The 26,670-nt window shown below is 40.4% G+C and overlaps 1 long non-coding RNA gene across 1 annotated transcript in view; it reads left to right on the top strand.

The window, feature by feature from the left end:
• LOC130684864 (uncharacterized) overlaps positions 1–26,017 on the top strand; it is a 111,695-nt gene extending 85,678 nt beyond the window's left edge. The window contains exon 3 of the long non-coding RNA XR_008999193.1: positions 25,968–26,017. This is a non-coding gene — a long non-coding RNA (uncharacterized LOC130684864). The remainder of the gene's footprint in view (positions 1–25,967) is intronic.
• The last annotated feature ends 653 nt before the right edge of the window (positions 26,018–26,670 follow it).

Here is a 26,670-nt window from a genome sequence, read left to right on the forward strand (position 1 = left end):
TGGCATTTTACAAGTCAGAACAAATCTATCATTTTAAATTTCTTTAATGCATTTGTCATTCCTCCCAAGTGAAGATTATCTGTGCATGTAATTATTGATTCTTGTTGATCATGGAGTGAGTTAGGTATGTACTTAGACTTGTTTGAGGGTTGTAAAAAGCCAGAGAGACTTGATTGTAAAAAGCCAGAGTTCCACGCGCTCTCATAGCCTCATGCTCTTGGTAGCCTTCTTCTCTGAACCTCAGTTCCCATATCTGTGAAGCAGGAATAATAGAACCAGCCTGTCCCCTGTGAGTATCAAATGGATTGATAAACATAGAATACTTAGCATGGTTTCTGGAATAGAGAACGCTCACTATGGAATCTAGAAGCTTGCTATTTTTATGGGAAATACCAGGGAAAGTCTGTGTAACCAAAAATTTCTTCCCCATTACCTGTCTGTTGCCTCAGATTCCAACTTTTTAATCATTCCTTTATGGACAGTAGAGAATTGAGAATGTTGCAAGTTCTGTGGGAACAGAAACTGGTCCACAGATGCTAGCATGGAATGGAATGAGAAGGCCTCAGGAGACAGTGATGGGTGGACTGAGTCTTTTTTTTTTTTTTATTAAGGTATCATTGATATACAATCTTATGAATGTTTCACATGAGCAACATTGTGGTTACTACATTCACCCATATTATCTCGTCCCCCCCACATACCCCATTGCAGTCACTGTCCATCAGTGTAGTAAGATGCCACAGAGTCGCTACTTGCCTTCTCTGTACTATACTGCCTTCCCCGTAACCCCTCTACATTATGTGTGCTGATCATAATGCCCCTTAATCCCCTTCTCCCTCCCTCCCCACCTGCCCTCCCTACCCCCTTCCCTTTGGTAACTACTAGTCCCTTCTTGGAGTCTGTGAGTCTGCTGCTATTTTGTTCCTTCAGTTTTGCTTTTTTTAAATTTTTTAAAATTTTGGTATCATTAATCTACAATTACATGAAGAACATTATGTTTACTAGGCTCCCCCCTTCACCAAGTCCCCCCCACATATCCCTTCACAGTCACTGTCCATCTGCGTAGTAAGATGCTGTAAAATCACTACTTGTCTTCTCTGTGTTGCACAGCCCTCCCTGTACCCCCCATGCACTATACATGCTAATTGTAATGCCCTCTTTCTTTTTCCCCACCCTTATCCCTCCCTTCCCTCCCATCCTCTCCAGTCCCTTTCCCTTTGGTAACTATTAGTCCATTCTTGAGTTCTGTGATTCTGCTGCTGTTTTGTTCCTTCAGTTTTGCTTTCTTTTTATACTCCACAAATGAGGGAAATCATTTGGTACTTGTCTTTCTCCACCTGGCTAATTTCACAGAGCATAATAACCTCTTGCTCCATCCATGTTTTTGAATATGGTAAGATTTGTTTTCTTTGGACTGACTCTTGAAGGTGCTGAGAAGATATATCCAGATAACTGACCAGCCCTTCTACCGGGCATGAGCCTTGGTGAGCACGTTCTTGCTGGATTTGCTCTCCTCTCAGGGGATTCTTTTCTCATGCAGCCCCTTTTCAAGTTTCTCGGGACTGTGACCTTATTCCCCTCACTCAGAAAACCCTGCTATCCCATGCAAAGGATGAGGCATAACCCCTCAGATCTTGCAAATTTGTATTTTCTTGCAAATTTAAGCAAGGTCACAAACTATAGGTGGATGCACATTGATGCTTGTGATCCAAAAAGGGACCCAGAAAAGAAGTGAAATCTGGTCTTCTGAATAAGGGTCATATTAGTCCCTCTTAGTCTCTCACCTATTGAGAATCTTGACCTAATTCTCTTTAGGACATCACCCATGAAGTAAGCTGACCTTGTAAATATAAACCTTATTTTTCCCCAGAGTTAATGCAGTACAATTCCATACTGAAGAGAGACTATTTCTCCTGTCAGCAGGGTTTTGTCCTTGATCTTATGAAATACAGACTCTCTCAAAAAAAAAATACAGATTCTCTAGTTAATGGGCTGAGAATCTCTTGGCATTGCCTGTCCCTCCTTACTCACTGCTAATGGGTATTTTCTTTGTCACCTTAAGGGAGAGAGGGGATGTGCCAGTTCGGATCTGGTGGATCTCTGATTAATTTTGATTCTAAGTGTTTTTCTGATAAAAGCTGGTGGATGGGAGGTAGTGGGTGGGGGTGGGGTGGTCAGTTTATCCTGCCACACAAACAGTTTGAGCTCAACCCTGGATTGGTTTCTGTCCATGTGACAAGAACCCAGACTGAATTAGGTGGCCTTACTGTGGGGTATAATAGCCCTCTCTCTTTAATTACCAGTGGACTTGTCTGCTTCACTTCCTACTAGATTATGAATTCCTTGCAGTTAGGGGCTTACGTTATTCATGTTTGAAACCATAAAAGTCCATTCCCTAACTAGCTGCTTGGATGGCATTAAAAAGGTGTTTGCTAATTGAACACAGCCAAAGCAAAATAGATTGCATAATTGAAAAGAATCTTTTAAAAGCTCTCTAACAGAGCTATTAAAGGCATCTCAAAAGTGTGAAAATATTTTGAAAAATATTTCTCAAATTCCCATTCCCTCCTAAAAGCACTTTACCTCTGTTGGCAGATCCACCATTAGGACCAAGGAGTGAGCGTTTTAATCTGAAATCTTCTGGACATCAGTTTTCTGTGACATCCTCCAGTGTGGTTCTACCCTGATTCCTTTCCTGAGCCCACTGAGGCAGCAGCAGCTGGAAGGGTTGTTGACCTTTTGCAGAGAGGGACTTCTCAAGGGCTAATTTTCTTCGATTAAGCTGCTTGGATCTTGCTGCATTGATCAAGCAATTAATTTATAGCTGAAGATGTACCTTAAAGTGCAAGGCAGCTTTTTATCTTGAACATATTGATTTTTGTTCCCTCTTTTTCCTACTACCTACCTTCAATATATGGATAAACATTTGTTTTTGTGTTTGGCATATGGGTGTCCTTTGGTATTTTTTTTACAACTAATTTCTGGATTCATGAAGAAAAGAACATGATTTTGATCATAGAAACCCAGCTGTTCATATTTTCTCAGTATATGTTTGTGGTCTGGCTGTGTCAAATTGGATTTTTGCTCTTTATATATATATATATATATATTTTAATTAAGGTATCATTGATATACAATCTTATGAAGGTTTCACATGATCAACATTGTGGCCAGTACACTCACCCATATTATCAAGTCCCTCCCATACTCCATTGCAGTCACTGTCCATCAGTGTAGTAAGATGCCACAGAGTCACTACTTGTCTTCTCTGTGTTATACTGCCATCCCTGTGACTCTCCTATATTATGGGTGCTGATCATAATGCCCCTTAATCCCTTTCTCCCTCCCTCCCCACCCCACCTCCCCAACCCCTTCCTTTTGGTAACCTCTAGTCCCTTCTTGGAGTCTGTGAGTCTGCTGCTGTTTTGTTCAGCTTTGCTTTGTTGTTATATTCCACAAATGAGTGAAATCATTTGGTCCTTGTCTTTCTCCACCTGGCTTATTTCACTGAGCATAACACCCTCTAGCTCCATCCATGTTGTTGCAAATGGTAGGATTTGTTTTCTTGTTATGGCTGAATAGTATTCCATTGTGTATATGTACCACCTCTTCTTTATCCATTCATCTACTGATAGACACTTAGGTTGCTTCCATATCTTGGCTATGGTAAGTAGTGCTGAGATAAACATAGGGGTACTTATGTCTTTTTGAATATGGGACCTTGTTTTCTTTGGGTAAATTCCTAGGAGTGTAATTTTTGGGTCAAATGGTATTTCTATTTTTAGTTTTTTGAGGAACCTCAGTATTGCTTTTCACAATGGTTGAAGTAATTTACATTCCCACCAACAATGTAGGAGGGTTCCCCTTTCTCCCCATCTTTGTTGTTCCTTGTCTTTTCAATGTTGGCCATCCTAACTGATGTAAGATGATATCTCATTGTAGTTTTAATTTGCATTTCACTGATAATTAATGATGTGAAGCATTTTTTCATGTGCTATTGTTCATCTGAATTTCTTCTTTGGAGAACTGTTCAGATCCTCTGCCCATTTTTTAATCGGGTTATTTGCTTTTTGGGTATTGAGACATGTGAGTTCTTTATATATTTTGGATGTTAACCCTTTGTCAGATATGTCATTTACAAATATATTCTCCCATACTGTAGGATGCCTTTTTGTTCTGCTGATGGTGACTTTTGCTGTACAGAAGCTTTTTAGTTTGATGTAGTGCCATTTGTTCATTTTTGCTTTTGTTTCCTTTGCCCAAGGAGATGTGTTCAGGAAAAAGTTGCTCATGTTTATATTCAAGAGAGTTTTGTCTATGTTTTATTCCAAGAGTTTTATGGTTTCATGACTTACATTCAGGTCTTTGATCCATTTTGAGTTTACCTTTGTGTATGGAGTTAGGCAATAATCCAGTTTCATTCCCTTACATGTAGCTGTCCAGTTTTGTCAACACCAGCTGTTGAAGAGGCTCTCATTTTGCCATTGTATATCCATGGCTCCTTTAATGTATATCAATTGACCACATATGCTTGGGTTTATATATGGACTCTCTTTTCTGTTCCACTGTTCTTGTGCCAGTACCAAATTGTCTTGATTACTGTGGCTTGGTAGTACAGCTTGAAGTTGGGGAGCATAATACCCCCAGCTTTATTCTTTCTTCTCAGGATTGCTTTGACTATTCAGGGTCTTGTGGTTCCTTATGAATTTTAGAACTATTTGTTCTAGTTTGCTGAAGAATGCTCTTGGTATTTTGATAGGGATTGCTTTGAATCTGTAGATGGCTTTAAGCAGGATGGCCATTTTGACAATATTAATTCTTGCTATCCATGAGCATGGGATATATTTCCAGTTATTTGTATCTTCTTTAATTTCTCTCATGAGTGTCTTGTAGTTTTCAGGGTATAGGTCTTTCACCTCCTTGGTTAGGTTTATTCCTAGGTATTTTATTCTTTTTGGTGCAATTGTAAATGGAATTGTTTTCCTGATTTCTCTTTCTGCTAGTTCATCATTAGTATATAGAAATGCAACAGATTTCTGTGTATTAATTTTGTATCGTGTAACTTTGCTGAATTCAGATATTAGTTCTTGAAATTTTGAAATGGATTCTTTAGGGTTTTTTATGTACAATATCATGTCATCTGCAAACAGTGACAGTTTGTCTTCTTCTTTACCAATCTGGATGCCTTTTATTTCTTTGTGTTGTCTATTTGCTATGGCTAGGACCTCCAGTAATATGTTGAATAAAATGGGGAGAGTGGGCATCTTTGCCTTGTTCCCAATTTAAAGAAAAAGTTTTCATCTTTTTGCTGTTAAGTATGATCTTGGCTGTAGGTTCGTCATAGATGGCCTTTATTATGTTGAGGTACTTGCCCTCTATATTCGTTTTGTTGAGAGTTTTCATCATGAATTGATGTTGAATTTTGTCAGATGCTTTTTCAGCATCTGTTGAGATGATCATGTCATTTTTGTCCTTCTTTCTATTGATGTGGTATATGATGTTGATGGATTTTTTATTTTTATACCATCCTTGCATCCCTGGAATAAATCCCACTTGAGTGTGATGGATGATCTTTGTGATGTATTTTTGAATTTTGTTGCTCTTAGTATTTTACTTGTTCTTTTCTCTCCAGATGGTGTGAATTCATACTTTTTGTAGGTTTGCTAAAAGCAGAGGTAACACCCTTAATCTGTCACCTAATGATGAGATGGATTACTATTAAACAATAGGATGCTGGTTACAAGGGTACATGTGTCAGCAGTGATGGCTTATGCTGAACTTTAAAAGCCATCATGACCTCACAGTCTCTGCTTTCTCCTTGTGTTGTGGGTGTAGTCACTGGTGTCCAGAATCCAGTCGTCCTACAGTGCATCAATGAAGGGAACCTCAGAGGTGGGTGCTCTGGTCAGGACGTGACATGCGAACAGGCCCTCCCATAATGTTTGCAGGGTCCAGGGCAGGTGCATGAATGGAGGCCCACATGTCTAAATATTTAAAATCTATGAATCAAACTGCCCACAGCCTGGCTTGGGTTTCCACCCAGGTCCTATAACCTATGTCTGTGTATTGTTCATGAGACTTGTAGACTAAAGATGCCACATTCTTCCCTTAAGGCCAATCCTGTTCCTGGTAAGCCAAAGGCAGAGTAGAATCTGGGCCAGAGCTCAGGACTCCCCGGCAGTAACTGGATCGGATTGAATGCAGGATGGGGACTGACCTGGTCTAACTCCTCAGGGCTGAGGTGGGCAATTGCTCCTTACCACATCACGTTTCCAACAAGAGCATAATAGGCCATTCTAAACGCTTCCTGAAAGTACACCATCTGAGCAGACAAGATGTAGGAGAACCATTATTAGGGGTATCTAGTCTTCCTCAATACTCAATTTGGGTGAGTTTGGGGCAATGAAATGTAAACAAAAGTAATTACTGTTTATTTGGCATCCCAGGCAAGAGGTGGTGATTTTCTTTTTCTTCTGCATACATACTCAGTCCTGCATCCTCTGGTCTTGGTCAGGAGTAGGGAGAAGGATTTGGTTTGTATGACCCTCTTAAATAATTTCTGTTAGCTCAATGGATTCCAGAAATTTAAGGATAAATCTTTCTTATGGGATTACAAAGAAAAAGAATTACGACTTGGTATTTGTGATACTTGAGGCCCTCCAACACCTTGGGTCCAGTGCAGGGGCCCTGACTGCGTCTAAAGATGGTTCTCCAGGTCCTGACCTGGCCCTGACCATGGCTTTGGTTTACATTGTCTCAGTAACTGGAAGGCTGCCCACCAAAAGCCTCAGTCCCTTGCCTGTTAGTCAATCCAAGAAGTGATAGAAATGTCCCTTTAATTGAAAGCAGCCAGGGGTGGGATAGTGAAGTTGGCTGCTGACCGGACTACAGGCAGCCTGGAGAAGGAACGTTTGGTTATTGCCATTGGCAACATTGCTTGACATCTCCAGTTAAGTCATTTAGCCATATTCTTTGACTTTGCTGAGATGTCTCTTTAGATACATGTTTAATCTGAAGTGCAGAGCAAATTTCCTAATTCCACTTGGAACTTCTATCTTATCACATTTACAGCTGTGCTGTCTTGAGAATATTCTTTGTGCCAGAGACTATATGTAAGTCCGGGAAGAGGAAATCCCAGGGCAAAATACCTCTGAAAACCAAAATCAGTCAAAGGGAGAAATAAAGTTTAAAATCCATTTATTGCTTACAAACTGCAGTCTGGGGCCTTCCCTCTTTCCTGCTCCATTAAAAGCAAAACTGCCCCCTCCCCCTCACCTCTCAGGTCCAGATAAGCCCTCCAACTTGCCCAGGTAATTACCCATTGATATGGAGATGAACTTCTTTCCACCCCTGAGGAATGATGCAAATGCCCTAAAGTCATGCTTCTTTCCACCTCTGAACACCTATTGATATGCAGCTGTACTTAAAGCCAGGTGAGATATTCTGGAAATACTACAATTTTACCCACACTATACTAAGCATATTAGATGCATTTAGTTTTCATAGCAACCATAGGAAGTAGGTACTATTTAAATAGATAAAGAAACTCAGGCACAGAGGTTAATTTATAATACATCACCCAGCTAGCATGCGGAAGAGCTGTGATTCAAATACAGGTTCTTCCCTGGTGGTCTGATGGTTAGGATTCAGTGCTCCCTCAGATACAGGTTTGTCCTGCTCTTAACCTTCATGCACTACTACCTTTTTATGAGAGATTCTTGTGTATTTATCTGCCAGTGGGATCAAGAATTTTGTCTTGCTCATCTTTTTATTTCAGGTACCTGGCTAATACATATTTATGAAAAATTTTCTCATTTTTATAGTAACAAGTAATGTTATATTAAGCAAAATATCCCAGAAATTCTCACTGGTCTTAATTTGCTTACTTGGGTTCATAAGGTTGAGTCAAAGTTTAGGACAGGTGCTGGAAAAGTTTTCTTGTAAAGGGCTGATAGTAAATATTTTAGGCTTTGTGGATTGTACAGTATTGTAGAAAGAATAGTAGTGCCTCAAAGATATATACCTCTTTATCCCAGGAACCTGAGAATACTGTTCTGTTACATAGCAAAGGGAAATAAAGGTGGTAGATGGGAGAAGGGATTAAAGATGGCGGTGTGAGAGGAGAGACAAAGCCTTCCTCCTAAAACTGTATACAATTAGAAAATGTAGTTGGTGTGTAAGACCCAACGGCCTTATTCCGGTCTGTGCTTCCCCCCCAGTGAGGAGACGAAGGCCACGGCAGATCGATGCAACAAGCAAGAGGTTTATTGTTATTCCAGCTAGCTGGGGTCCAAGTGTCTGCCCGACACAGCGGGTTTCAACAAGGACCCCGAGCACTCAGAACCAAGGGTTTATATAGCATTTTCAAAACACTTAACTCTTAGTAATTTTCTACAGCTGCACATTATCTTTGCAAGACATACATCCTGGGGTTAAGCAAGAGCAAGATAAGACCACTCCTCAATTGTTAGGGAGGTTCTGCACGATAAGCTTGGTATGTAGGATTAACTGACCAAGGTTAGCTGACTGAAGGCCACAGCTGCCCCCATCCCGGTGTTCATGATTAACTTGTTTTCCAAGGCCTTACCCAGTTCCAGTTTTTTTTCTTTTAAGTCACAACTTCAGAAAACTGCTTCTAGGCCCTTAAGATGGCTACTCTTATGCTAACTTATTCTCATTCTTACATTCCCCTCTTCTTCTTGTAACTATTTCAATCATGAAATTAGAGGTCATCTGTTTGGTAGTGCAATAGGGGAAAGGCACAATATGAACGGCGCAGTCTTAGCTTTTGAAGGTTGTCTTTGTCCTGACGTGGTTATCTTGGAATAGTTTTTGAGAACGGTGTGTGGGTCAGCTAAACAGCGTTGGTGTCTCTGGACGCGCACCTGGTCACTTTAGGGGTCTTCTGGTGATTTTTAAGCTGGAGAGGATTCTCAGTAGGTTGGGCTCTCCACGTGAGATGGTCGTCAGCTGTCTCGGCTGAGACAACGGGTTTCACATGAGATGCGTGGATCCAGGTGGCAATCCTGTCAACTTTGACTGCTGTTGGGGTGGTCAGTAACACTAAGTAGGGTCTTTTCTACCATGGCTCAAGGGTCTGCGCTCGGTGTCACTTTACAAACACAAAGTCTTTAACTTGGAACAGGTGGGCTGCTTCTGAAGTGCCGGGCTCATAGACTGCTTTTATTTGGGTCTACACTTCTCTTTGGACTGCCTGAAGAGCTTTTAACTTATTATATAAATCGCGGTTGTCAGTTTGGGTAACGGGGAAGGGGTCTTTGAATATTAAAGATAATTTCTTTCCTTGATTTCTCTCTGGGACACTGGCGCCTTGGTTTGGGTGCACGTCAAAAAGATTGCATGCTCAGCCTCTAAGGTGGGCTGAGATATTGTCTATTTGCTAAAGAATCTTGCTTTTTACTATGCCGTCTACAGCTGGGTCTGCATGCTAAGTCAATTGCTCAGCTTGCAAGATTACTTAGTCAGATCTGAAGGAGGAAAGACAGCACACAGGCCCGGGCCCTCCAGTATTCTAAAGCGAATCTCATACACGATTACAAATGACTAGCATAACAAAACATGTGCTACTCTTCTCTATCTGGGGAACATTAACTGATCTCACTGAAGAATGATTCTAGAGTTTCATGTTTAACATAGTTCTAGTAGGGGGGAGCTCTAGCATGTAGTTACATTGCTCTGATTGCAAATATCTCGCCCCGCCTCTTCTAGAGGCTCTTACTTTATTCTGTCTAAGCCTATGGTCCCTGTCTCATTCTCTCTTTTACAGGTAGAGACTCTAGCTGCAGCTAGGGAAAAGGGGCGATGACCGCTCTGGCTGCTTCGTGCTGAGAAGGGGGCGCAGTAAAGGGTGCAGCTAGGTCTCTATCACTGGTCAGTTGAGAGGGCTTCAGAAGGCTGGCGCTTCTATCTTGGGTTTCGTTTCTATTACTATTTGCTGTTTTGTGGCTTCTAGGCAAGATAAAACAAATTGTGTTATTAGGTTATGTAGCAACATCTGGAGTTGGATTTTCTATTCTGGAAGGAGGCTGCATTATTGAAACAATACTTTAAAATCACTTTCATTTTTATTAGAAGTAACCAGGTTAAGAAAATAATTAACAGCTGGCTTGATTATTTGCACAAGTGCAGCAAGAAGAGCAATTGATTACACAGGGTCTTTTAAATATGCTTTGCTGGAACTTTTTGCAAGGAACCTCAGATTGAACTTTTAAAGGCCTCTTGAGGCCAGACAGCCAAGCCAGACCTGCCATCAGGCTTTGCCTGCAGTACCTGTAGATTTGGATGAATTCCTCTCTTCTCGAGGTCTCTGCACCTGCCAGGAAGCGACCTTCTTTACTCACCTGGGAAGGCTGCTGGGAACTCTGCAAGCAAGGTACTAGGCTAGTTCTTCCAAGGGGCTTTGTTGGCCCTATAAAGTCAATCTTAGTTCCTTAAAGTTGTTCACATCTGAGTCCATGCACATGTCTCTCAGGTATGACATTCTAGCCAAAGCTCTGGCAGTATAACCAGTGTTTTTAATTAGTCTTCTCACAAGGAAAGCAGATTCTTACTAAACTCGTGCAAATAAACATACTGCCATGGAATACAAAAACAGTCACTAAAAGTTTTTAAACTCTGTAGGGATCAGGTAGAGAGAAGGATGTCTCAATTCTGCTTATAAAGACAGCCATCTACTAAACTGTTGTCAGCTTAAGAGAACAAGCTCAAAACACTATCAGCAACATTCGAAACAAAAAGACACAAAACTATTTTCTTTAGTTTATGTAATCTTATGCAACTAATACCTGTTCTGCTGAAATCCAGTTCTTTACCAGTCCAGGAACAACAAAACAGTGACTATAAATGACAAAAAACTTACAAATGACAATGGTCAAAGATCTGACGAGAGCTCACTGTAAGACGGTTGATATAAGGAAATTCTGATATTTCTGTAATACAAAACATTCAGTAACAAAGTTTAGCATTATTCTCTTTGACAGTGCTTTCCTGGTAAATATATATATATATCAGATAAATAAGCCAAATTAGTCAAATACTTTCTCTAATGAGAAAAAATTCTTCTGACATGTTCCAGGGGCCCTCTGGAAAATATCAGAGTTAACTAGAGGTAAAAGCACTTTTTTTGCATTTAATTCTTTTAGAACTGTCTATCATTACACATTTATTGTCTATATACCCAGCACAGTAAACGAGATATCTTAAAAAGGTGGGGCAGCAGGGGAGACTGCTGCTGTCAGTTTTTAAAGACAATATATACAAAGTCAAAATAATCTATGTTACCAAGCATTCTTGAGAGAATGGTAGCAGATGGTAGATTTTTCTGCTTTCATCTTCAGGAGGGGAAAAAAGCTACAATAAGAATTCACATTTAGCTGAAAGAACTGTCCAAACTCAAGGCAGATTATAATATCACCAGGCATACAAAAGACCTGTTAGAGATACATACAAAGAATGAATATGGCTATAGTCAAATTCAACTTAAAAGTTTAAGCAGAATCTCAAATTTAAATGTCTCTTTCTTTCACACAGATATTCAGATTTGACCAGAAATATGCTTTGAGATGAAAGAGATCAGGCATCTTACTTCTTCATTTAGGGATTGAGAAATGATGACTTTTGGCTTTCTAACCAGCTATTTCATTCATGGCATCAATAGTGGGTTGTGGTGACATGGAAATGTATGCTGGATATTTGGATGGTTTAAAGATTATATACAATTAATAGCTTACAAACAGTGAAAATAATAAGAACATAACTCAGCATAAGTGTCCAAGACCAGATACAAAAAAGCAGAGAAAGTGCTTAAGTCTACAGGTCTTCCCTGAAGGCTTCAAGAATGTTTTACTCTTTAATAGTAGACAGAGCTTTTAATAGAATTTGCATAGCAACTTATAAGATCATTTGCATTAAAAAATATGGAGAGTCTTCCATGTTTTTTAAAACATACAAACATATCCACAGCATATAAATTAAACAAGAAGACCTGGTGGTTCTCAAAAAAATCTATTACAACTTTCCTCAAAAGTGGTCACACGTTTGCCCATCTAAACTTTTACAGTGAAACCTGTTTTTCTGGGAGAAACATAATCTTGTCCAGATTCTACACAATTTAATTTTTAAGAATAAATTTTGGTTTGTTAACTAAGTGCATTTAATCAGCTAAAAAAAAAAGCTTTATTACTATTCTGCTTAGGAGGATAAATTAAGAAAACAAATAATCAGTAACAACTTTAATCATTTGTTGGTTAGAGAGATTTTTCTACTTGTAAAAATATAAGGAATAAATAATTCAATTTCTCATGCCATGCAATCGTTTTCAATAACAAAATATTTCAAAGGCAAATAAAGGTTACACAGTTGTTAACAAACTTTAGCTTTTAGTCTTTTTAATATTAAGATATCATTTAAAAAAAAATATTCTGGCAACTCACTGAGACTTTAAGCATGAGAAACTGCTTTGATAAAACAATTAGAGAACTCTTTGCAATCTTTCAACATTAAGAGCAGACTAACAATTAAAGAAAACTGTTTTTTGTTTTGTTTTTTTAACTGGAAACAAAATTCTAATTTTGCTGTGCACTTGATATCAAGACTCACTTGCTTTAATTTCACATAGCATGACTATATCTGTAAGAATATAGTAATTTATTCTTCATTTGCCCCATGGTCTCAAGCACATAAACGGGTGAGAATTATGCCTGGGCTTGCCGGGGTTTGTCCCGCCTTATCTCTAAACATCTTGACCTTCCTCCAAAGCAACAGGCTGAGCGGATCCGCTACAACAAAAGGCACCACGCTGCTGCACCACACTGCTCTCTCTTTGTCTCTGTTCTCCGTCCCTCTCTAACATAAACAGCTGCACTTTAGAACAAAGCCACTTTCTTTTATCAAAAAACACATTCTTTAGCATGCAGATGAGTTTCCATTCTTTATACTTTCTCTTATTAAAACATACATCTTTTAGCATAGAGAAATGTTTTCCTTATTTAAGTAGTTTTCATTAGAACTTAAAATCATTTGATACTTTAACTTTCAGTGAACACTGAAAAACAGGCCACCGTAAACTGTTACACTAGCATTCTTCATCTATGAACATATATTATCATTTTTGGAAATGTGCTTTACAACACAATTTCTCATTAGGCACAAAATATGTCTATATAACTTAGCAAACTTTAAAAATTTTGGTTACCACAAAAATTCTCAAGCTGTTTGCATACATACACACTGTTATACATTAATACAGTATTATTATTAAGATGTTTATTTGCTACACTTGTTTACTTATTTTTAGCAACTATGCCAGATTACTTAGAAAACTTTTACTAAACATTAGACAAAGTCAAGCTTTTCTTCAAGCCTTTTCTTGAAATGTTTAACTGGTAACATCAACTTAAATGACTTTAAGTAAACTTTGGCTGCTGATAACCACAATGACACGCCCGCCTCAGGCAAACCCAAATTAGCATTAATGCTTAACATTTTCTATCAGATTTTCTGGAAGTTTTAGAATGCCCAATTTTCACAAGCGCTTGTCTTTAAATCAATTTCATTAATACCATCCGGAGGTAGAAAGATATTTTCATTTACACACTTAGACACACAAACATACAGACTGAGACATAATGATAAGGTTCCCTCCGGCAGCCAGCCAACATTAAAGGATGGCCACTTGAGGTGCAGAAAACACGAAATTTTCTCTTCCTGATGTCCGTGCTCAAATTGTGAGCTCTCTCCCTAACGTCTGAGAAAAATGGTCTGTCATGAGAGACAAGGGGGTCGTCTGCGTCTGTCCCATTTCTTCTGTCAAAAAGACTAAGACAAACACGACAAACAACAACCAGGCGCCTACAGAGAAGAATCTGCCGCGGCCGCGGAGACAAACCTGAAAGTTAAGTTGAGGGCCTGTCGGACTGCAGCGGCAGCCGACTTTCCTCACAGATGAGGACCTCGTCCTCCAGACGGGGGCAAGGGACGTCTCCCAAGACCCCTGGTCAGCGACCTGCCAGCGCGTCCACCTAAGTCAATGCTGACCCAGAAACAGATTGGAGCTCCCACAGGTTGAGGGCCTGTCGGACTGCAGTGGCAGCCGACTTTCCTCACAGATGAGGACCTCGTCCTCCAGACGGGGGCAAGGGACGTCTCTCAAGACCCCTGGTCGGCGACCTGCCAGCGCGTCCACCTAAGTCTATGCCGACCCAGACACAGATTGGAGCTCCCACAGGCTTTATACAGGTTTCAGGCTTGTTCGCGAACAAAAACACTGGGTGCACTCACCAGCCGGCAAGGCACTTTCTGATTAAACACAGAACGTTCTTACAGGTTTGACAAGAGACACACGGACACAAACACAGTAATACCTGGCCAGGGCAAGCCTCCGATCCTTGGCTTGTCGTTCCTCCGGGGGGGGGCATGCGATCCCGGACGAGCCCCCAAATGTAAGACCCAACGGCCTTATTCCGGTCTGTGCTTCCCCCCCAGTGAGGAGACGAAGGCCACGGCAGATCGATGCAACAAGCAAGAGGTTTATTGTTATTCCAGCTAGCTGGGGTCCAAGTGTCTGCCCGACACAGCGGGTTTCAACAAGGACCCCGAGCACTCAGAACCAAGGGTTTATATAGCATTTTCAAAACACTTAACTCTTAGTAATTTTCTACAGCTGCACATTATCTTTGCAAGACATACATCCTGGGGTTAAGCAAGAGCAAGATAAGACCACTCCTCAATTGTTAGGGAGGTTCTGCACGATAAGCTTGGTATGTAGGATTAACTGACCAAGGTTAGCTGACTGAAGGCCACAGCTGCCCCCATCCCGGTGTTCATGATTAACTTGTTTTCCAAGGCCTTACCCAGTTCCAGTTTTTTTTCTTTTAAGTCACAACTTCAGAAAACTGCTTCTAGGCCCTTAAGATGGCTACTCTTATGCTAACTTATTCTCATTCTTACAGGTGCAACTAATTCTGAGAGAGCAACAGGAAAAAGGACTGACTGCGCCAGACTGCACACACCTGGAGAAAAGAACAGACCTCACGGAACAGGGTAACGTACCAGAGCTGTGGCCGGCGGGACCCAAGCCCTTCCCCCACCCCAGCTCACCAGCGGGAGGAAGAGGAACAGAACAGGGATGGAGTTGAAGGCCTGGGACTGCTGAATACCTAGCTCCGGAGATCTGCTCTGGGAGCACAAACCTACATTTCATGGTGCTTTCATGATACTCATGTGATTATGGGGTTGGAAAGTTAATACAGGCAGAGTTCCTGGAGAGACTGAGATTCTAGCCGCTTGTGGAAAGCAGGGATCCATATCCAGCTGCTCTGGGACAAAAGCTTATACCTGTGTACTTGACCCACTGGTTAAGGCAGTGGAGACAGGCACAGCAGCCAGGAAGCAGGAAACAGCTCTTTTCTCCCCCCAGGCATGAATACTGCTCCCCTGCGACCCCAAACATTGCTTCAGGGGCTAAGCAGCTCCAGAGTAGAGCTTCTGGACACTAGAGGGCACCATATACAAATATGAAATGCCAAAGGAACCTGGTCCAGAGTAAAATTATTAATACAACTCCCGAGCAAGATTTAAGACTTGGACCTCGTGACTCTTCCTGAAAGGGAGTTCAAAATAAAAATCATCAATGTGCTAATGGAGGTATGGAAAGACATCTAAGAACTCAGAAATGAATTCAGGTCAGAGATCCAATTGTTGAAGAGCACAATGGAGGGTATTAAAAGCAGGTTGAATATGGTGGAGACGATAAATGAAATAGAAACTCGAGAAGAATACAAAGAAGCTGAGGCACAGAGAGAAAAAATGATCTCTAAGAATGAAAGGATATTGAGAGAACTGTGTGACCAATCCAAACGAAACAATATTCGCATTATAGGGATACCAGAAGAAGAAGAAAGAGAGAAAGGGATAGAAAGTGTCTTTGAGGAGGTAGTTGCTGAAAACTTCCCTAATCTGGGACCCCAGATAAATACAAATAATTATTAGAGAATACTATGAAAACCTATATGCTAAGAAGCTGGAAAACCTAGAAGAAATGGACAACTTCCTAGAAAAATACAACCTTCCAAGACTGACCAAGGAAGAAACAGAAAATCTAAACAGACCAATTACCAGCAATGAAATTGAAGCAGTAATAAAAAAACTACCCAAGAACAAAACCCCTGGGCCAGATGGATTTACCTTGGAATTTTATCAGATATACAGAGAAGACATAATACTCATTCTCCTTAAAGTTTTCCAAAAAATAGAAGGGGAGGGAATACTCCCAAACTCATTCTATGAAGCCAACATCACCCTAATACCAAAACCAGGCAAAGACCCCACCAAAAAAGAAAATTACAGACCAATATCCCTGATGAATGTAGATGCAAAAATGCTCAATAAAATATTAGCAAACTGAATTCAAAAATATATCAAAAGGATCATACACCATGACCAAGTGGGATTCATCCCAGGGATGCAAGGATGGTACAACATTCGAAAATCCATCAACATCATCCACCACATAAACAGAAAGAAGGACAAAATCTGCATGATCATCTCCATAGATGCTGAAAAAGCATTCGACAAAATTCAACATGCATTCATGATAAAAACTCTCTACAAAATGGGTATAGATGGCAAGTATCTCAACATAACAAAGGCCATATATGATGAACCCACAGCCAACATCATACTGAACAGCGAGAAGCTGAAAGCTTTTTCTTTAAGATCGGGAACAAGACAGGGATGCCCACTCTCCCCACTGTTATTCAACGTAGTACTGGATGTCCTAGCCACGGCAATCAGACAAAACAAAGAAATACAAGGAATCCAGATTGGTAAAGAAGAAGTCAAACTGTCACTATTTGCAGATGACATGATATTGTACATAAAAAGCCCTAAGACTCCACTCCAAAACTACTAGAACTAATATAGGAATTCAGCAAAGTTGCAGGACACAAAATTAACACACAGAAATCTGTGGCTTTCCTATACACTAACAATGAACTAATAGAAAGAGAAATCAGGAAAACAATTCCATTCACAATTGCATCAAAAAGAATAAAATACTTAGGAATAAACCTAACCAAGGAAGTGAAAGACCTATACCCTGAAAACTGTAAGACACTCTTAAGAGAAATTAAAGAGGACACTAACAAATGGAAACTCATCCCATACTCCTGGCTAGGAAGAATTAATATTGTCAAAATGGCCATCCTGCCCAAAGCAATATACAGATTTGATGCAATCCCTATCAAATTAGCAACAGCATTCTTCAATGAACTGGAACAAATAGTTCAAAAATTCATATGGAAACTCAAAGACCCTGAATAGCCAAAGCAACCCTGAGAAGGAAGAATAAAGTAGGGGGGATCTTGCTCCCAAACTTCAAGCTCTACTATAAAGCCACAGTAATCAAGACAATTTGGTACTGGCACAAGAACAGAGCCACAGACCAGTGGAACAGACTGGAGACTCCAGACATTAACCCAAACATATATGGTCAATTAATATTTGATAAAGGAGCCATGGACATACAATGAGGAAATGACAGTCTCTTCAGCAGTTGGTGCTGGCAAAACTGGACAGCTACATGTAGGAGAATGAAACTGGATCACTGTCTAACCCCATAGACAAAAGTAAATTCGAATGTAAGTTATGAAATCATAAAACTCTTAGAAAAAAACATAGGCAAAAATCTCTTGGACATAAACATGAGCGACTTCTACATGAACATATCTCCCCGGGCAAGGGAAACAAAAGCAAAAATGAACAGTGGGACTATATCAAGCTGAAAAGCTTCTGTACAGCTAAGAACACCATCTGAACAAAAAGGCAGCCTACAGTATGGGAGAATATATTCATAAATGACAGATCCGATAAAGGGTTGACATCCAAAATATGTAAAGAGCTCATGCACCTCAACAAACAAAAAGCAAACAATCCAATTAAAAAATGGGCAGAGGAGCTGAACAGACAGTTCTCCGAAGAAGAAATACAGATGGCCAACAGACACATGAAAAGATGTTCCACATTGCTAGTCATCAGAGAAATGCAAATTAAAACCACAATGAGGTATCACCTCACACCAGTAAGGATGGCCACCATCCAAAAGACAAACAACAACAAATGTTGGCAACGTTGTGGAGAAAGGGGAACCCTCCTACACTGCTGGTGGGAATGTAAATTAGTTCAACCATTGTGGAAAGCAATATGGAGGTTCGTCAAAGAGATCAAAATAGAAATACCGTTTGACCCAGGAATTCCACTTCTAGGAATTTACCCTAAGAATGCAGCAGCCCAGTTTGAAAAAGACAGATGCACCCCTATGTTTATCGCAGCACTACTTACAATAGCCAAGAAATGGAAGCAACCTAAGTGTCCATCAGTAGATTAATGGTAAAGAAGATGTGGTACCTATACACAATGGAATATTACTCAGCCATAAGAAGAAAACAAATCCTAGCATTTGCAACAACATGGATGGAGCTAGAGGGTATTATGCTCAGTGAAATAAGCCAGGCAGAGAAAGACAAGTACCAAAAGATTTCACTCATATGTGGAGTATAAGAACAAAGAAAGACTGAAGGAACAAAACAGCAGCAGAATCACAGAACCCAAGAATGGACTAACAGTTATGAAAGGGAAAGGGACTGGGAAGGATGGGTGGAAGGGAGGGATAAGAGTGGGGAAAAAGAAAGAGGGCATTACAATTAGCATGTATAATGTGTGTGTGGGGCATGGGGAGGGCTGTGCTGCACAGAGAAGACAAGTAGTAAGTTTACAGCATCTTGCTACGCTTATGGACAGTGACTGTAAAGGGTTTGTTGGGGGGTCTTGGTGATGGAGAGAGTCTAGTAAACATAATGTTCTTCATGTAATTGTAGATTAATGATACCCTAAAAACTAATTATACAATTTAAAAGAAAAGGTGGTAGACGAAATTAAGTTTGATAATTAACTGACTTTACAATAGGGAGGTTATCCTGGATTATTTGGGTGGGCGCAGTGTAATCACAAGGGGTTGTTAAAGCAGGAGAGAGGCAGAAGAGAAAATCAGAGGGATTTTATGTGAGATGTGAGAAGGCCTCAATCAGCTGTTTCTGGCTTTGAAGATGGGGATGGGAGCTATGAGCCAGTGAGTGTAGGCAGCCTCTAGAAATTGGTGAAGACAAGGAAACTGAGTTCTCTAGATGCTCCAGAAAGGACTGCAGCCCTACTGGCAACTTGATTTGAGTCCACTGAGCCTGTGTTTTGGTTTCCTATCCTAAAGAATTGTAAGGTAATAATAAATGTATTATTTTATGCTGCTGTGTGCCGATTTGTATTAACAGTGATAGACAACTAATACACATATTCTCAGTCACAACTTGCAAATCTGTCACTGTGGTGTGAGAGAACAGCCACAGTGTGGGTAAAATTGCAGTATTTCCAGAATCTCTCATCTGGCTTTAGAGCATCTGCATATCAATAGGTGTTTCCTAGGAGTGGAGAGAATTAGTCCCTCTACATATCAGTAGGTAATGACAAGGGCATGTGAGCATTTATCTGGACTGGAGAGGTTGGGTGGAGCTCTCTTCTGCTACAGCCTGGTCAGGAGACAGACAGGACTACTGATTGTAAGAAATAAATGGGTTTCTTAACTTTTTTCTCCCTTTGACTGATTTTGGTTTCAAAGATATTTTTGCCTCAGTATTTTCCCCCTGGAGTTACACACAGGCAATATGTGAACAAATGGCTGTGGCTATGTCCAAATGAGTCTTTATTTACAGGAGCAGAGTGGTCTGCTGATTTGGCCCATGGAATACAGTTTGCCAGTGTCTGGTTTATGATCTACAGCACAGTGAAGTGTATTTTGTGGGCAAAGATAAGGAGGTCTATGATAACAGAATGAAGATCTGGTCAAGTATCAGTGGGACGGTAGATTGAAGAGGAAAGAAGGAAGGAAGCTAGTATTTATTGAGCATCTACTATGTTGCCATGTGTTACAGGTACTACTCTAGGTGTTTGTGTTCTCTTACATAAACCTTGAAATCACATGGTAGGGTTTTTATGCATACCCTCATTTTTACAGATGGGGAAACAGAGTTCAGAGAGTTTGAGAAATTAGGTTCACACAAGTAATGAGGTAGGTTTTGAAATAAGTCTCCCTGATTGTAGGTCCCTATTTGTCCATGTGAGGGATGTCTTCTTTGTTCCCCATTTGCTCTTTTTGAGTCCCCACAGCCATAAGACCTGCTAGGCTGCTAGATGCGCACTAGGCTGAAATGAAGGGGTTCAATATTTCGATTCTTTTTTGGACTCAAATTCAGTTATAACATTCAGCGTTTGGCCTCTCCAAGGTTAACAGTCTCACTTTTTACAGCCTTGTCCACTCTTCAAAGGAGAGATAAGATAGTTGATGGAAAGAACAGCAGCAGGTCATAGCTAATTTTATTTGGGTTTGAATGTTTTATTGAAGTTGATGGGTTTTTTATTCCAAACAAATGACACAGTAGGTAAATTCTCAATTTGGAGTAGAGGATTTGAGTGCATATTTAGCAAGCGATATTTCTCCACATCTCACTGTTGCTCTGATGTAAAGAATTATCAGTGTATCAATCTTAAGGGCAAACTGTTATGGTTAGCAAGCCTCAAAGCTGATATGCTTTTTCTTGGATTTTGCAAAATCCATCTAATTCTTTGACAGGTGGAATTAATAAAATTAGATCCAAAGATCCACTATTATTTCCTGGAAATAAAAGTACTATACTAAACATTTAACAGGCTCAGAAACTAGCAAGATGAAGGACTGACTAAACCACTCATGTTTAGGAATGGAATTTCCAAGATGTATTTTATAAAATGTGACTTCTGGGGTAAGTAAGTCCCAGGAAATTCTACTTTAAAAAAGAGTTCTATTATCAAATACTCTAATAAAGAATTAAAGTCAAGTAGAATCTCTGTTTATGGGATATCTTAGAACCTAAAAGAGTCTCCAGGAGAATAAAGGTATACAGTGTTTCTAAAACTCATTTGACTAAGGGCCACTTGCTTCACAGAGCATCTTAGGATACCAGTATTTCACAAACCACCCTTTGGAAAATGTGGAGGGAATGGTATGAGTGAATGCACAGAGGCATGAAATAGCCCAGCAGACCTGGGGGCCAATCAGTAATTCACCAGAGTTTTGGTGTGGAGGGGGACAGAGCAGGGGCCAGGTAACAGAAAGCACTGCAAAGAGGTTGGATTTTGTCCTAGATAATGAGTGCAATTTAAATATTTTAGGAATGGTAGACAAATGATCAGATTTAATGCTTTAGAAACTTTGGCTTTGGTGTGGAGATGAAATCTGAGGGGCTGAGGCCTGGAGGAAGTCAGGCTGACTAAACAGGCCACCACTGCTTTAATCCACAGAAGAGATGTTAAGTACTAAACCAACATAGTTAACAACACAATCTCACTGACCAAGTCTGAGAAGGAGGGAAGATGAGACGACAGGAGATTGTACAGGACTGGGTGGTAAGGAGAGAGCAGAATCTGAGTTGACTTCCAGGTTTCTGATTCAGGTGACTGAGGGGTGTTGGTATCATTCACCAAGAGAAGGACTGTGAGAGGGAGTGAGTGCTTGGAGGGAGAGGTAATGAGTTCAGTTTGCGATACACTCTTTACAGCTCCGATGGAACTATTCCCATATGGAGCTATGTGGGAAGCAGTTGGCATCTTGTTTAGCTTCTGTCATTTCCTATCCGACTTCGCGCTTCATCGGTCCAGCTCCCTTTCCTGTCTGTGGACTATCCTCTTCAATTCTTCACATGATCTTATAAAAAGAGGCTTTCTTACTGAGAGCATCGCCATGGCCAGACACCATGCTAAAGCACTTTATTTAAATGTAGTATCATTTATTTAATTTATTTCTTTGAACATCTGTATGTAGTATGTATTTTATACCCATTTTATGAGTGAAATATTGAGACAAGGAGAGCTAAAAATCACTTGCTCATGTTCACTCAATTATAAAGTGGCAGAGTTGGGGTGCCAACTTGACTTTTTTTTCCAGACTTAATTTTTAGAGCACTTTAGGTTCACAGCAAAATTGAGCAGAAGGTACAGAGACTTCCCCCGTACCTCCTGCCCCCAAACGTGTATCGCTTTCCCATTACCAACATCCCCCTGACTTGTTTATTGCTACAGTTGATGAACCTGCATTGACATGTGATCATCACCTCAACCCTGTAGTTTATGTTACAGTTCATTCTTGGTCTTGCACCTTCTATAGTTTTGGACAGATATAATCTGTATCCAGTATTATAGCACCATTCAGAAGGGTGTCACTGCCCTAAAAATCAATCTGTTCTCATCCCTCTCTCCCCCTCGACACCCTTTGCCAGCTAGACTTTGAATCGCTGTGGGGTGCATATCAGGGCCCCCCATGTCAAGTTCCTAGCCAGGCATCAAGCATTCCCTGGTCCTACTTCACAGAAAGGATGTGCTGGAAGACCTTTGGATGTGTCTTTTGAGAGGCCTTGCCTCATCCTGCCTTGATTTTTGCTGGTAGAGTGCTTGCTGTCCTTCCTTCCATGCTGTTACTTCCTCAGGGACAGTGACTAACTGAACCTTATTTTTCTCCCAGAGCCCAGTACAGTGTCTAATGTGGAATAAGTGCTTCATATGTACAAAGATTTTCACAGGCCAAGATTTTTATTTTACTCTTGCCTCTAGGTTTATTCTAGGTTTGATGGACTCCCTTCCCAAGTGGGTGCTTCCCCTAGACTCAGGATATTGGGACTATCCATGCCTGTGAGGTTATAGGAGAAGTGGTTCTGGAAATCCAAGCAGAAAGATCCAGGGAGAATTCTAAGTATACGGAGTTCTCTCAGCACAGTCCTTGCCTACCGTGGCCCATTTCTTTTTTTGTATTGATTTTTCTTTTTTCTGTCCAGATAAAGGGGTACATTAGGAATTACTGTTTCCTAAATTTGCTCTGCTCTTCTTCCCTTACATGGGTAGAATGCAGCGGAAAGGGCAATGGATGTAGAATCAAACAGCCTATATTTAAAGCCTTGTTAAACCCACTTGCCAGTTGTGGGTTCTCAGGCAATCACTGAACATGTGTAAGTTTCTTTTTCCTTTTCTGTTAAATTGGTATGGTGTACCTTTCTGCCTACCTCACAGTTACCATAAAAACCAAATACTCTAAAGGGTGTGGAAATACTTTGTGGATTTGAAAGCACTATGCTTATCTAGAAGGTTGTGGGAAAGTGCCTCGGGCCAAGATTGCAGAATACCGTGCTCCAGTGAGGGAGAAGAGTAATGAAATGTTCTGGAAGGCCAGGCATGGGATTCTTCTGTATACCAAGGAGCTCACTTAGAAATTAACTAGTTCTGAAGGCAGCTCTTCCAATACAAAACCTTCTGGACATTTACATACTGACTCATGTGGAGGGCAAAGCAAATGATCTAGAGGAATGATCAACTTTTGAATGTCAACTTTTAGGCTGTGGGATGTCCGGCAAGTCACCTAACCCTCTGGTCTCAGTCTCCTCACAAGTTCAATGAGAATACTAATGTCCACACTTCTAAGATATTTTGATGACTAATAGGACAATGTGTCTGAAATGCCTGACCCACAGTGGTAGCTTCTTTTATCAATGAATTTTTCTTTTAATTATTACCACCAAAGTCTTCACCTTCTTTCCTCCTGGCAGAACTGTTCTCTGCCCCCTGTTGTCCCAAGTACTTATGCATACCTCTCGTGGCATGCTCACCAGGTGGTGTTACACCAACAATCTGTATGTGTGGTTTCCCCCGTCAACCCCCATGACCTTCTCCAGTACAAGCGCCTTGAAGACAGGCATGAATTAGCTTCTGCGTTATTTAGTTCAGTGAATACTGTCCATTACATGCTAATGAATGCACCCATTGTACCTTCCACCTCTTTACATTGCTTTATTTTCCTTCATAGATCTCACCACTTCTTAAATCTATTCTATTTATTAACTTACTATCTGTCTCCTTCACTAACAATTTCAGCACCAAGATAATAGGGATTTTTGTCATGTTTGTTTACTGTTGTGGACAAAATCCAGAATGATGTTTAGGACATGATATTCAATCAATATTTGTTGAACGAATGAATGAATTTTATTTATTACTCATATAAATGCTGTGAGGTAGGTATTATTAGAGGTTAAATGACATGCCTGCTTGCTTTCAGCTAATCAGAGTCAGTGTGGAGATTTTGAAATCAGATCCTTCTGACTCCAAAGCTTACTCCGATTTCAATATACTAACTGGTTCCTTATTAGTAACTATCATAAGTGAAGATGCATATATGTACAGTGTTAAGGGAGACTTGAAGAGGCATAAAGCAGCTTTCTTCCTATTCTAGCCTTCTGAGAGACAATGTAACATGGAAAGGCCTGGCATCTTCAGGCAGACAAACTTGGGCATGAATTCTGGTTCTACTCTTTATTAGTGTGGTCACCTTTGAAAAGTTCCCTAACTTTTCTCCTCCTCAACTTTCTTATTATTAAATATTTATAATACTTTCCTTTTTGGGGGTTTTGGGTAGGATTAAATAAGATAAAATTTGCAGCACACACCAAGTAGGAAATTAAAAAATGACATTTCTCCTCCTAATGGCACCTCTATCTGTACCCATGGCACTTAGTTATCCTATCTAAGTCTTCCTGTGTGTTACTATTATCTCCATGGCAGTATTTGAAGCTCTTTGAGGATAGAGGCGACATCTTCAACTACTTAAGCATTTGTAACTCTGGGGGTGAAAATATTTTCCCAGCCCAGGACAAAATACATTTGAAACCAAAATCAGTCAGAGGGAGAAATAAAGTGGGAAAAACCCATTTATTGCTTACAAGCAGTTGTCCACTTCTGCTCCCCCGTGTCTCTCACCACCCAGCTGCAAAAAGGGGAAGCACCCAACCTCTCTGATCCAGATATGCCCTTGCTCTCCCTTGTATTTGGAGATGGGCTCCTTCTCTGTACCCCTTGGAAACACCTATTGATGGAGATGCACTAAGGCCAGGCGAGAAATTCTGGAAATACTGCGGTTTTACCCACAGTGTTTCACAACACTTCCTGGGACTTATAATGGTGGCCTCCATGCTCTTCTTGATGAGGAGCTTCTTTGATTTTTTCAGAATCCCAGGAAAATCCCCAGCAGTAGGCATGAATAGGTGCTGACAGGGCAAGTTACTGCTAATAAGTTTCGGAGTGGAAGATGGACCATCTTCCAGGTTGAAATCCAATTATGTCAAGCCTCCAAATCAATCAATAGAACAAGGTCAACATGTCTGCAAACTTCTGAAGATGACACTCTCTTACAGATATTTTCAGTTGCTATCTTGATTTTCTTTTTTATTCCCTCACGGCCACCAAACAAATGCCATTACTAGAATGTGAGTTGGTGGAAAATAAAAGCTAGGAATAAGTTCTTTGAATTAATGTTACATATTAAAAATTAAAATGGATTTGTCAGGTACTTTAAGGATTGAATTCCTAGATTGTTTGTTGATAATCTAAACTTCATAAGTTAAAAAAAAAATCTGTTTAGACAAGAGGCTCAGTAGCCTCTGGGAAGTCTTGAGAATAAATTTGAGCAAGGCAGAATATTGTATGAAATCGGTCTCTTAATGTGTGAATTTCAAAGAGATGGTGGTAAAATGGGAAATATACATTTGTTATTAACAACTGAGGTTAGGAAGGCATTTTGATTTACAATGGAGGCGGATTGCAATTTCGCTTTCCACTGGATAGGCAGAAAATGGGCTCTGCCTCATTACATTGCAAGATTAGTGTTTGTGCTGAATCCCCATCCAAGTGAACAAAGTGAGGCACTGAAGTCTGAATTACTGGGTTTCTTTCCAGGAAGTCACTGGCTTTCAGCTCAAATAGTGTTTACTGCTCATTGTTCCTGCTTCTGCTTCTTATCCCACTGGTTTATTTCTTTTCCTTCTTAGATTCAGCTGTGACCAGGTAAAGTTGATCTCCCAACTTTACTCATACCACCAAGTCAGATTATTTCTTTTGGCAACTTTGTCCATCTGTAGTCAACTTTCATGGTAAGCAAATAATAACAAAGGCAGGACATGCTAGGTATGGAAGCAACTCAAAGGTTACTGCAAATGTCCATTTGTGTAACCCCAGTTGTTGGAACAGCCATCACTTTCTATGTAATAAATAACCCTCAGCATTTGTAGCTTAAAAATAACTAGCTCATGATTTTGTGGGTCAGCACCTTGGGTTGGGACTGGTTGCATGAAGCCAGGTTTGGCTGGTTTTGGCTGGACTCTTTCATGCATATCTGGTCAGCAGGGTTGGCTGGGGACTGGCTGGTCCAAGATAGCTTAGTGGAATAGCTTATCTTAGTTCCATCTCATCATCCATTAGAAAAGTCAAAACTTGTGCACGAGGACCATGGCAAGAATCCAGGGAGCAGACAGACGTGTACAAAGTCTCTGTGGCTCAGGTTCAAAACTTGCATAACGTCATGTTCACTGTGTAGTTACCTAAGCAAATTACCAGCCTAGACAGATTCAAGAGTGGAGAAATATATTCCACCTTCGATGGAGAAGCTGCAGATAATTGTGGCAATTTTTTGTAGCCTACCAAAGGTATCTTTTGAAGTTTTGTTTTAAGGATTTGCTTCCATCCATTCTAAGT

The sequence above is a fragment of the Manis pentadactyla genome, chromosome 9 (assembly GCF_030020395.1).
Source record: "Manis pentadactyla isolate mManPen7 chromosome 9, mManPen7.hap1, whole genome shotgun sequence".
In the NCBI taxonomy this organism is placed as follows: Eukaryota; Metazoa; Chordata; class Mammalia; order Pholidota; family Manidae; genus Manis; species Manis pentadactyla.